General features: G+C 35.2%; 1 protein-coding gene across 2 annotated transcripts in view; it reads left to right on the forward strand.

The window, feature by feature from the left end:
- Window positions 1–11,387, forward strand: part of Klhl4 (kelch like family member 4) — a 93,949-nt gene that overhangs the window by 37,653 nt on the left and 44,909 nt on the right. The window lies entirely within an intron of this gene.

The following is an 11,387-nucleotide window of genomic DNA, read 5'->3' on the forward strand; positions in this document are numbered from 1 at the left end:
TCAGTCACTTAGCAAGTCAGACATGTAGAACTTCTATTTCAACATGAGTTGACAAGCATCAATGGTTCTAATTGGGTTATTTTCATCCTGTGTTTATGTGTATCTTTTCTAAGAATACCAATAAGGATTTTTTTTTTCATGTCTCAAAGTGAAAGCTTTAAGGAAAAAAACAGGAAATTCAAACATTACCTTATTCTATCATTGGTTGCCTTGTTTGCATTATATTCAATCAAACTATTGATGTTTAAAATATGATAATAATTGTTATTTTAGTCTTTACTAGGTGTTCTTGATGCATATTCTGAAAATGAATTTAGTGAATGTATTTGAATACAGGTAAATATATCTTTTCTATAAAAGCATATACAATAAATATTAAAATAAAATAAATATCAATAGTTGCTTTATTTGCAACTAGTATACCAATGGGTTTCAATAAAACTATACGTATGGATATTGAATTTTGATTTTTTCCATAGTCCATTTTAAAATTGTAAAATAGAAACTTTCTTAGTCATGAAAAAATGCTAGCTGGTTTTATTTAACTCATAAGCTGTAACCTGTTTAACTCTGTTTTAGAAGCATGCTGGGAAACATACAATTCATATTGCCTAGGAGAAAAAAAAATCCTGAAAATGCTTTCAGGCTGGGAGACTTATTTGAGCTCCTTAGAGATTTGAACTTTCTCACTATTCTCAATAGATAACTCTAGCTTACTCTTTTAGAAGTGTTTTGATTTCACACTGTGTTTAGATTTCATTATTTTATATCAGGATGCTCTCAACACTATTAAGTAAACTCAAATAAAGCTGGCTGTGTGTTGTTTGACATTGATACAAAATGATAAAAAAGCATATAGAAAGTACCTACATACACGATCCTTAACTTTAATAGATATTTGCAGAATATTTAATAAATGTATGGTATCTTTAAAACATGCTTTCTATTTGCTTACATGCTAGGGAAGAAAAAATTGTATGCCAACAACTATAATGATATAGCAATATCTAAAACAGTATATCCCATAAGTCATAAATAACATGTTTTAAACTAAATTAGAAAAATATGCTCTCAGGAACTTAATTTTTAATTCCAGTTTGTTATCTACTAATATATGTGCATATGTGTGTGTATGTGTAAATATATACTTCCCATGTGAAGTTCATACTTTAGGTACCTACTATTTCATAAATGACTAGATCTTCTATGTATTTAAGAAATGTGTTTATACTGAAATGAAATCACATTATTTAATGGGAATACTGCCAACCAGCATTTGTTTTTTTTTTTTAATCCTATCACAGTATTGTTTCATTCTGCCTTTAAGACTCCTCATAGCATTAATTTAGGTAGTCAGAGTATAACTTAAGAAGTACTAGAAAAACATTTCACAGGTTAAATATTTTGCCCTCATACATCCAGCTGATTTTCTAAATTTATTTTTGGAGATTACTTCCTTTCTTTCAAGGCCGTCATTGTCTTTTGTTTAGCTGTAAATAGCCATGGCCTTTCTGTTACTACTTTCAGTAGGAACACATTCATTTGTAGAGTACCAATACACTTTTCCATGTGTTATTTGTTTTACTGTGGTAAGAATACTTAAAATTAGGTCTAATCTCTTTAAAATTTTGGATGTGCAATACAATATTAACTATAGAATGCTATCGTGTAGCATATCTCTTGAATTTATTTGTCATATGTAATGGAAAATTTATACCATTCTACTTTGTGATTCAACTCTGCCATAACCCATAACTTCTTACAACTTCTGTTCCACTCCACCTTTCAATGAGTTTGACTCTTGAGGACATACTATATAAGTCAAGTAATGTGGTATTTTTCCTGCTAATGCTACCTAATTCCATCTAGTAACAATTCTTCAAAATCATCCATATTTCCCATCATAGAACTCCTTTTGTCCCCAGTACAGAATAATAAATTAATTGTATGAGTATACCATGTTTTATCCTTTAAATCATCTATGTTAATTTAGGTATTTCCCTATTTGTGAATAATACGGCAATTTATAGGTGGTTAATAATTGGGGTCAACATCACAGGGTCCAGAACCTTCCAGGAGGCAAGCCTCTGGGCATGCCAATGTGGAGTTATCTAGATATTTAATTATTTAGATATCCCCCTTAGTTCAACTATTGGTGATCATATGCCAATGAGGGTGGAGCCATCCACTGTAACACAGTAAACCTACCAGCAACAGCATCCTCAAAATAAACTGACTATACTTCTCTGAGAAATTATCAACTACCAAAAGCTTCTCAGTTAGGGGAGAAGACTGCAGAGTGTTCCCCCTAGTCCATATTGGCATGATGGCTGATGTGATCATATGCCAGCTACAGCTACTATGAGTTCATATATGTATCAGTAATGTCACGTCCTTTCAGCTAAATTAGAACATTACATGTACATTTAACACCAAACCTAAAGGAGGGTCACACTCTTCAGTGGACTTGGGTCTTGGACTAAATAAAAAGAAGAAAGTGACCTGAGCATCAACATCCTTCATTCTCTTGTTCCTGACTATAAATTAAATGTGAACTCCCCCAGCCCTCTCCTCCTCTTGATACAGTGACTCTCAGGATAGACTCTACCAGAAACTGTAATCCAAAATAAATCATTTCCTTGGTTGAATTTTTGTTAAGTATATTGGCACCACAACAAAAAATAATAAAAATGATCTTCCAAACTTTTTTCATTTTTTCTAATACCTAATATCTATTTTTATTTTCAAAATGACCACATTGAAAAATGTTCAGCAATAGTTTGGATTAGTTGTGTGTTTTAAACATTTGTGTATCTTGAATGAAAAAAATATTTATTCAAGTCACTCAAATATTGTAGTATTTCAGCCAGATGAAATATTCTGCCTTAATTTTGTTGGTTTTACAAATTTAAATCCTTTATTTCATTAACATTTCCTTGTATTCTGCCTCAACAAATAGGGTTGAAGTTAGTTGAAATTTGCAAACTGAACTACAGACATTATATAGGTAAATTCAGTTATTGCTCAATGAAGATATTTAGGAAAAGATCATTCAAGGTTTATTTTTAAATATTTTATTTAAATTTATGCATGGATATAGTTTTGGGTCAAATTAGTTCTCCCTTATCTTTGCTCCAATTCCTCTTCTATTTACCCACACTTCACTTCATATTTGCTCTTTTGCTTTGTACCCAAAAGATTTTATTATTTCATTCATTGGTGCCTATATGAACATGAGTTTGGAATCATCCCATGGCTCAATCCCTAAAGAAAACATACTTATGCTCCCCCAAACAGCCATTGATAGCAAAGTGATCCTCAAATAAGGATGGGACTTTATGATTCCCTCCTCTATTTACACTGAGATTTTTGACTAACAAAATGAAACTTCTCTGATGAATGTTGAAAGTACCCCAATTCTGTGGGTGTAAAGTTAACATCATTGGAGACAGTTTATTTTATGTCCATTTTGCAGAATAATAGTCCCAGGTTCTCCCTCAATGACTATGACCTGGACAGCAATGGAGTTTTGAACTAGTTAATATTACCAGACATGTGTTCCAGCTACTGAAGCTGGATTTAAATCCAACCAGAAAGTGGTTGTGACAGCATTACACCAGTGGGCATATCTCACTAGGTCAGCTCTTACTATAGATTATGGAATTTATAGCTTGGTAAGACTACTGATTACTCTTCTCACCATGATAGCATGCACATAAACTTTTAGTTCTATGAAAACTATTGAGTAGAAATGGGGCCTACAGATCACTACTAACTTGGTTTCTTCATACCCTATGATTCAGATATGTGGTGTGTTCTACAATATGGCTTTACCATCAAATTCTGGAGGGATACCAGGAGAAAAGGAATTGTCTGTTGTATTTGGAGGTGTGTTTATAGGACACCATTGATCAACAAATTGAAAATTTTAACCTATATTCATTACTGGTTTGTTTGTTTATTTGTTTGTTTTGATAACTTATGGTGTCTGAAAGAGGTATTGCCCCACATTATAGGGTAACTCCTTTAAACTATACATATACATATATACACATTACATATACATATATATGTATGTATATATATATATATATATAATTTTCAGAAGTTTCTATAATAGTTCTCATAATCTAATACACATTGGAAAATAACCATTAGTACAGTTAACAATTACATTTGACGTTTCAAAAAGTGTAAATGTCACACTCAATAGCTTTAGATTTCATGGTTTGTAATTAGTTGTGTACCAGTGATATCTCCTCAGGATACATTAATATTTATACTACTTAAATTGTTTTAGAGTAAAATAATATTCTGAGATCATTATAATTTGGGATATTATTTTATAATAACATCTATATTTAAAGATATATTATTTAAAAACAATTTCCCTTTTATACATTGATATTTTATTCACCATATAATTTATTCATAAGAATATTTACTATTAAAGTAGAAAAATACTATTTCCATTCATTCCTTTATATAATTTTTAATTATGAAAATAATTTAAATTCATACTAGGTTATTAATTATTTCTTGTCACTAACTTAAGGTTTCAATTGTTGTAAAGAGAAATGACCATGGCAACTATTGAAAGGAAAACATTTAATTGGGGCTGCATTATAGCTTCAGAGGTTAATTCTACTATCATCATGGCAGAAGGATGGATGCAGATATTTAGACATGGTGCTAGAAAGGTAGCCGAAAGTTCTAGATCTAGATGGGCAGGCAGCAGAGGGAGATACAGTGGGCCTGGCTTGATCTTCTGAAACTTCAAACCTCATACCCAATAATTCTCTTCCTCTAACAAGGCTACAGCTATTCCAACTAGGCCACAGTCCTAATTTTTTCAAACAGTGTTACTCCATTTGAGCCTATTGGGACCCTTTTCTTTTCTTTTCTTTTCTTTTCTTTTCTTTTCTTTTCTTTTCTTTTCTTTTCTTTTTTATTGGATATTTTCTTTATTTATATTTCAAATGTTATCCCCTTTCCTGATTTCCCTTCCAAAAACTCCCTATCCCCTCTCTCCAATCCCTGCTCAACAACCCACCCACTCCTGCTTCCTGGCCCTGGCATTGCCCTACACTGCAGCATAGAGACTTCACCAAGGGCCTCTCCTCACATTGATGTCTGACTAGGATATCCTCTGTTACATATGCAGCTGGAGCCATGAGTCCCACCATGAATGATCTTTGGTTGGTGGTGTAGTCCCTGGGAGCTCTGGGGATACTGGTTAGTCCATATTATTGTTCCTCCTATGGGACCATTATCATTCAAAACACTGAAGTAAATGAGATTTTATAACAACTATCACTTTCAAATTTTCTTTTTCTACAATTTTACTGGATATTTTATTCATTTACATTTCAAATGTTATCCCCTTTTTCCTGTTATCCCCTGATTTCCTGTCTGAAAAAACCCTATCCTATCTTCTTTCTCTCTGCTTCTATGATGATGTTCCCTAATCCACCCACCCACTCCTGCCTCCCCACCCTGTCATTCCCCTACACTGTGGCATCAAGCCTTCACAGGACCAAGGGCCTCTCATCCCATTGATGCCCGACAAGGCCATCCTCCACTACATATATGGCTGGAGGCATGGTTCTCTTCATGTGTACTCTTTGGCTAGTGGTTTAGTCCCTGGGAGCTCTGGGAGATCTGAATAATTGATGTTTTTGTTTTTCCTATGGGGTTTCAAACTTCAGTCTTTTCTATAAGTCCTCCATTAAGGATGCTGTTCTCAGTCCAATGGTTGGCTGCAAGCATATGCCTCTATGTTTCAAGTTCTGGCAGAGCCTCTCAGGAGACATCTATATCCAGTTCCTGTCAGGATGCTCTTCTTGGCATCCACAATAGTGTCTGCATTTGGTGACTGTATATGGGATGGATTCCTAGGTGGGGCAGTCTCTGGATGGCCTTTCCTTCAGTTTCTGTTCCAAACATTGTCTCAGTGTTGGCTCCTGTGAGTATTTTATTCCCCCTTCTAAGGACTGAAGCATCCACACTTTGGTCTTCCTTCTTCTTGAGCTTCTTGTGGTCTGTGAATTATATCTTGGGTTTTCTGAGCTTTGGGGCTAAAATCCACTTATCAATAACTGCATAACATGTGTGTTCCTTTGTGATTGGGTTATCTCACTCAAGATGATATTTTCTAGTACCATCCATTTGTCTAAGAATTTCTTACATCCATTGTATTTGATAGCAGAGTAGTACTCAATTATGTAAATGTACCACATTTTCTGTATCTATTCCTCTATTGAAGGAAATCTGGATTGTTTCCAGCTCCTGGCTATTATAAATAAGGCTGCTATGAACATGTCCTATTACATGTTGGGGCATCATCTATGTATACACACCGGAGTGGTATAGATGAGTTCTCAGGTAGTACTATGTCCAAATTTTGAGGAAATGAAGAAGTATAGCAAAGTAAAAGCAAAATTCTAGGCCTTTAGGCCTAGGCTTGGGAAAGTGACCTCTGTGACTTAATTCTCCAAGGTATGCTAATCAGATAGCAACATTCCTCCACCCACAAGCTTCCTGGGTTCAAAGAGTGTTCATTCAAAGAAAGTCACCCTGACCATTACCGGAACCTGCTATGCAAATGTGCTATTGTTAGGGGCTCTTAGAAACTGAGAGTTAACCTAGAACAATTACCAGGTATTCTTTGTGACTCTTGTGACTTTGCACTTCCTTGTGACTCTTAACTGGTATCTTTGGTATTTTTCCAACAACCCCCTCCCCACTTCCTTGAGTTGTGGTTTCTTCCTTTAAATACCCCCTTATACAGCTACTCGGGGCGCCACAGTCCTCTGCCCCTGCGTGGTGTATGACCGTGGGCCCGAGAGCGCTCTTGAATAAAAATCCTCTTGCAAGTTGCAGCAAGACCATTTCTTGTGGGTGATTTTGGGGTGTCGCCTCTCCTGAGTGAGAACGTGGTGGAGTCCTCATGTTGTGGGTCTTTCAGAACCACCAAATTGATTTTTAGAGTGGTTGAACCAGCTTGCAATACCACCAACAATGGAGGAGTGTTCCTCTTTGTCCACATCCTTGCCAGCATCTGCTGTCACCTGAGTGGATACTATACTTACTAGAAAAATTCTTTGTTTGTTGTTGTTGTTGTTAAGGATCAAGAATTGTTTGAACATGTTGCCAACAGTTTACTAATATAATTTCCCCAGTGGATATAGTTGATCAATATTTGAAAGCTAATGAGCTATGGTAAATTCTAATTTACTACTCAGGGTATTTTTATAATTGTCTCTATAATATTCCATCATCAAAGTTCATTAATTATGAATTTTACAATTTGGTAATTGAAACAATTACTTTTATTTAATTTATAATTACATTTATTGCCTACATATTTTAGTTGATGGCTACTGAGAAACATTTTATGAAAATCGTATTCTTTTGAGTAAATAAATGCCAGAAAATTGTTACTTAAGTAAAATTGTGACAGAAAACAGTGTTCCTAACAATGAACTTGTATGCTTTTGCTTTTATACAATGTATGGCAACATGCTTTCTTTGTGCATTCGTTTATGACAAGTTCAAGTTCACTTATTTAAGGTAATTTGCTTTACATACCCAGTCACTGACCCTTTTACATGAAATATTAATTTTTGTCTAGACATTTCTTTTACATTTTTCATCCTGAGAGTAATTGCTCTTTCATACATACTTTCAAATAACAAACACCTTGTCTAGTAAAAAGTAGAAAATATAAATACAGAATTTTTACATAAAACTCTTAGCCTATCTTTATTTATTTGGGTACACATATGTACATAAGTATTAGTCATTCAAAAAGTAGGAATTCATCTTTTTCATGCTAGGGGAGCTCCTAAGATGTAATATTATAAACCACCCTGAGTTTGCAATTATTTTCTTGGAGCTTTGCATGTACTATTGTGGATTATAGGGCTATACTTGTAGAGCAAAGACCAAATTTCTACTGATGTCAGAGAAGAGAAAATATAAGCAGACAATTTGAGGATCATTCCTCTATGGATTTTATTTCCCAATAGCTCTTTAAGTAATATGATTCATTGAGAAGTGTGTGCATGTAAGAGTTTTTGAATACTACCAAGCTGTGCTGTGAAATTGAAGAAGTCCTTCAAGCACACTGCGTTTACCCAGAGCCAAACAGATTTAATACTGTTATTCTAAGAAATAGAAGTACAAATAAAATTTCCAGGCATTGCTTAAATGCTATTTCTTACTGCTCATAGAAATAAGAGTTTATTCTTTCATCAAGTACATGAATTTGTCCTTAGAGTCAAACGCTAACCTTTATATTATATTTATGTCAATATTGCAATGACTTCAATTTTAAAAAGAGTGAACATACAGTGTTCAAAAGTTCCATAAGAAATAACTAATACTTATCACACAGAAACCAGAAAAATACAGAATTCAATCAGTAATAAAGATATTTGTGACAAATATATATAGAGAATTGTATTATATAAGGAAAATATTTGGTTTTATAAGGAATGCATGTCATATTATAAGAGTAAATATAATAATACTATGAACAAATATATTTTATATGCTTTATAAGACTAAAGAATCATTTTCTTTTTTAAAAATTAGGTACTTTCATCATTCACATCTCCAGTGCTAGAACAAAAGGCACCCACAACCTCTCCCACTCCCCCACACACCCACGCCCACTTCTAGGCCCTGGCGTTCCCCTGCACTGAGGCATATAAAGTCTGCATGACTAGTGGGCCTCTCTTTCCACTGATGGGCAACCAGGCCATCCTCTCATACATATACAGCTAGAGACACAAGCTCCTGAGCTCCAGGGGGCAGTGATTAGTTCATATTGTTGTTCCACCCATACAGTTGTAGATCCCCTTAGCTCCTTGGGTACTCTCTCTAGCTCCTCCATTGGGGACCCTGTGATGCATCCAATAGCTGATTGTGAGAATCCACTTCTGTGTTTGCCAGGCCCCAGCATAGTCTCACAAGAGACAGCTATATCAGGGTCCTTTCAGCAAAATCCTGCTAGTGTATGCAATGGTGTCAGCGCTTGAAGGCTGATTATGGACAGGGTGGATCCCTGTATATGGCAGTCTCTAGACGGTCCACACCTTCATCTCAGCTCCAAACTTCATCTCTGCAACTCCTTCCATGGGCGTTCCACTACCAATTCTAAAAAGGGGCAAAGCATCCACACCCTGCTCTTTGTTCCTCCTGAGTCACCTGTGCTTCGCAAATTGTATCCTACATCTTGAATATTCTAAGTTTTGGGGCTAGTATCGAATTATTAGTGAGTACATATCATGTGAGTTCTTTTGTGATTGGGTTACCTCACTCAGGATGATGCCCTCCAGGTACATCCATTTGCCTAGGAATTTCATAAATTGATTCTTTTCAATAGCTGANTAGTACNCCATTGTGTAAATGTACCACATTTTCTGTATTCATTCCTTTGTTGAGGGGCATCTGGGTTCATTCCAGCTTCTTGCTATTGTAAATAAGGCTGCTATGAACATAGTGGAGCATGTGTCCTCCTTACCGGTTAGAACATCTTCTGGATACATGCCCAGGAGAGGTATTGTGGGATCCCTGCTTGTGGACGTTGTACATCGTGGTGCGCACTAGGCTCCGCACCACGATGTACAACGTCCACAAGCCTTCTTTAATTTCTTTCTTCAGAGACTTGAAGTTCTTATCATACAGATCTTTCACTTCCTTAGCTAGAGTCAAGCCTAGGTATTTTATATTATTTGTGGCTGTTGAGAAGGGTGTTGTTTCCCTAATTTCTTTCTCAGCCTGTTAATCCTTTGTGTAGAGAAAGACCATTGACTTTTTTGAGTTAATTTTATATCCAGCTACTTCACTAAAGCTGTTTATCAGGTTTAGGAGTTCTCTGGTGGAATTTTTGGGTCACTTATATATACTATCATATCATCTGCAAATAGTGATATTTTGACTTATTTTTTTTCCAATTTGTATCCCCTTGATCTCCTTTTGTTGTCGAATTGTTCTGGCTAGGACTTCAAGTATAATGTTGAATAGGTAAGGAGTAAGTGGGCAGACTTGTCTAGTCCCTGATTTTAGTGGGAATGCTTCCAGTTTCTCACCATTTACTTTGATGTTAGCTACAGGTTTGCTGTAGACTGATTTTATCTTGTTAAGTTATGGGCATTGAATTCCTGATTTTTGCAAAACTTTTATCATAAATGGGTGTTGGATTTTGTCAAATGCTTTCTCCACATCTAATGACATGATCATGTGTTTTTGTCTTTGAGTTGTTTATATAGTGGATTATGTTGATGGATTTCCATATATTAAACTATTCCTGCATCCCTGGAATGAAACCTACTTGGTCAGGATGGATGATTGTTTTGATCTATTCTTGGATTCGGTTAGCGAGAATTTTATTGAGGATTTTTGCATCGATATTCATAAGGGAAATTGGTCTGAAATACTCTATCGTTGTTGGGTCTTTCTGTGGTTTAGGTATCAGAGTAATTGTGGCATCATAGAATGAATTGGATAGAGTACCTTCTACTTCTATTTTGTAAAATGGTTAGTGCAGAACTGGAAATAGATCTTCTTTGAGGCCTGATAGAACTTTGCACTAAACCCATTTGGACCTGGGCCTTTTTAGGTTGGGAGACTATTAATGAATATTTCTATTTTTTATGGGATATATGACTGTTTAGATCTTTAACCTGATCCTGATTTAACTTTGGTACCTGGTATGTGTCTAGAAATTTGTCCAGTTCATCCAGGTTTTCCATTTTTGTTGAGTATAGCCTTTTATAGAAGGATCTAATTTTTTTTGGATTTCTTCAAGATCTATTGTTATCTCTCCCTTTTCATTTCTGATTTTGTTAATTAGGATGCTGTCCCTGTGCCCTCTAGTGGGTCTGGCTAAGGGTTTATCTATCTTGTTGATTCTCTCAAAGAACTAGCTAATCATTTTGTTGATTCTTTGACTAGATCTTCTTGTTTCCATTTGGTTGATTTTGCCCCTGAATTTGATTATTTCCTGCCATCTATTCCTCTTGTGTGAATTTCCTTTCTTTTGTTCTAAAGCTTTTAGTTGTGTTGTCAAGCTACAAGTGTGTGCTCTCTCTAGTTTCTTTTTGGAGGTACTCAGAGATAAGAGTTTTCCTCTTAGAAATGCTTTCATTGTGTTCCATAAGTTTGGGTATGTTGTGGTTTCATTTTCATTAAACTCTAAAAAGTCATTAATTTCTTTCTTTATTCCTTCCTTGACCAAGGTGTCATTGAGAAGAGTGTTGTTCACTTTCCACGTGAATGTTGGTTTTCTATTATTTATGTTGTTATTGAAGGTCAGCCTTAGTCCATGGTGATCTGATAGGATTTATGGGACAATTTCAATATTTTTGTATCTGTTGAGG

Source organism: Mus caroli, chromosome X (assembly GCF_900094665.2).
Source record: "Mus caroli chromosome X, CAROLI_EIJ_v1.1, whole genome shotgun sequence".
In the NCBI taxonomy this organism is placed as follows: Eukaryota; Metazoa; Chordata; class Mammalia; order Rodentia; family Muridae; genus Mus; species Mus caroli.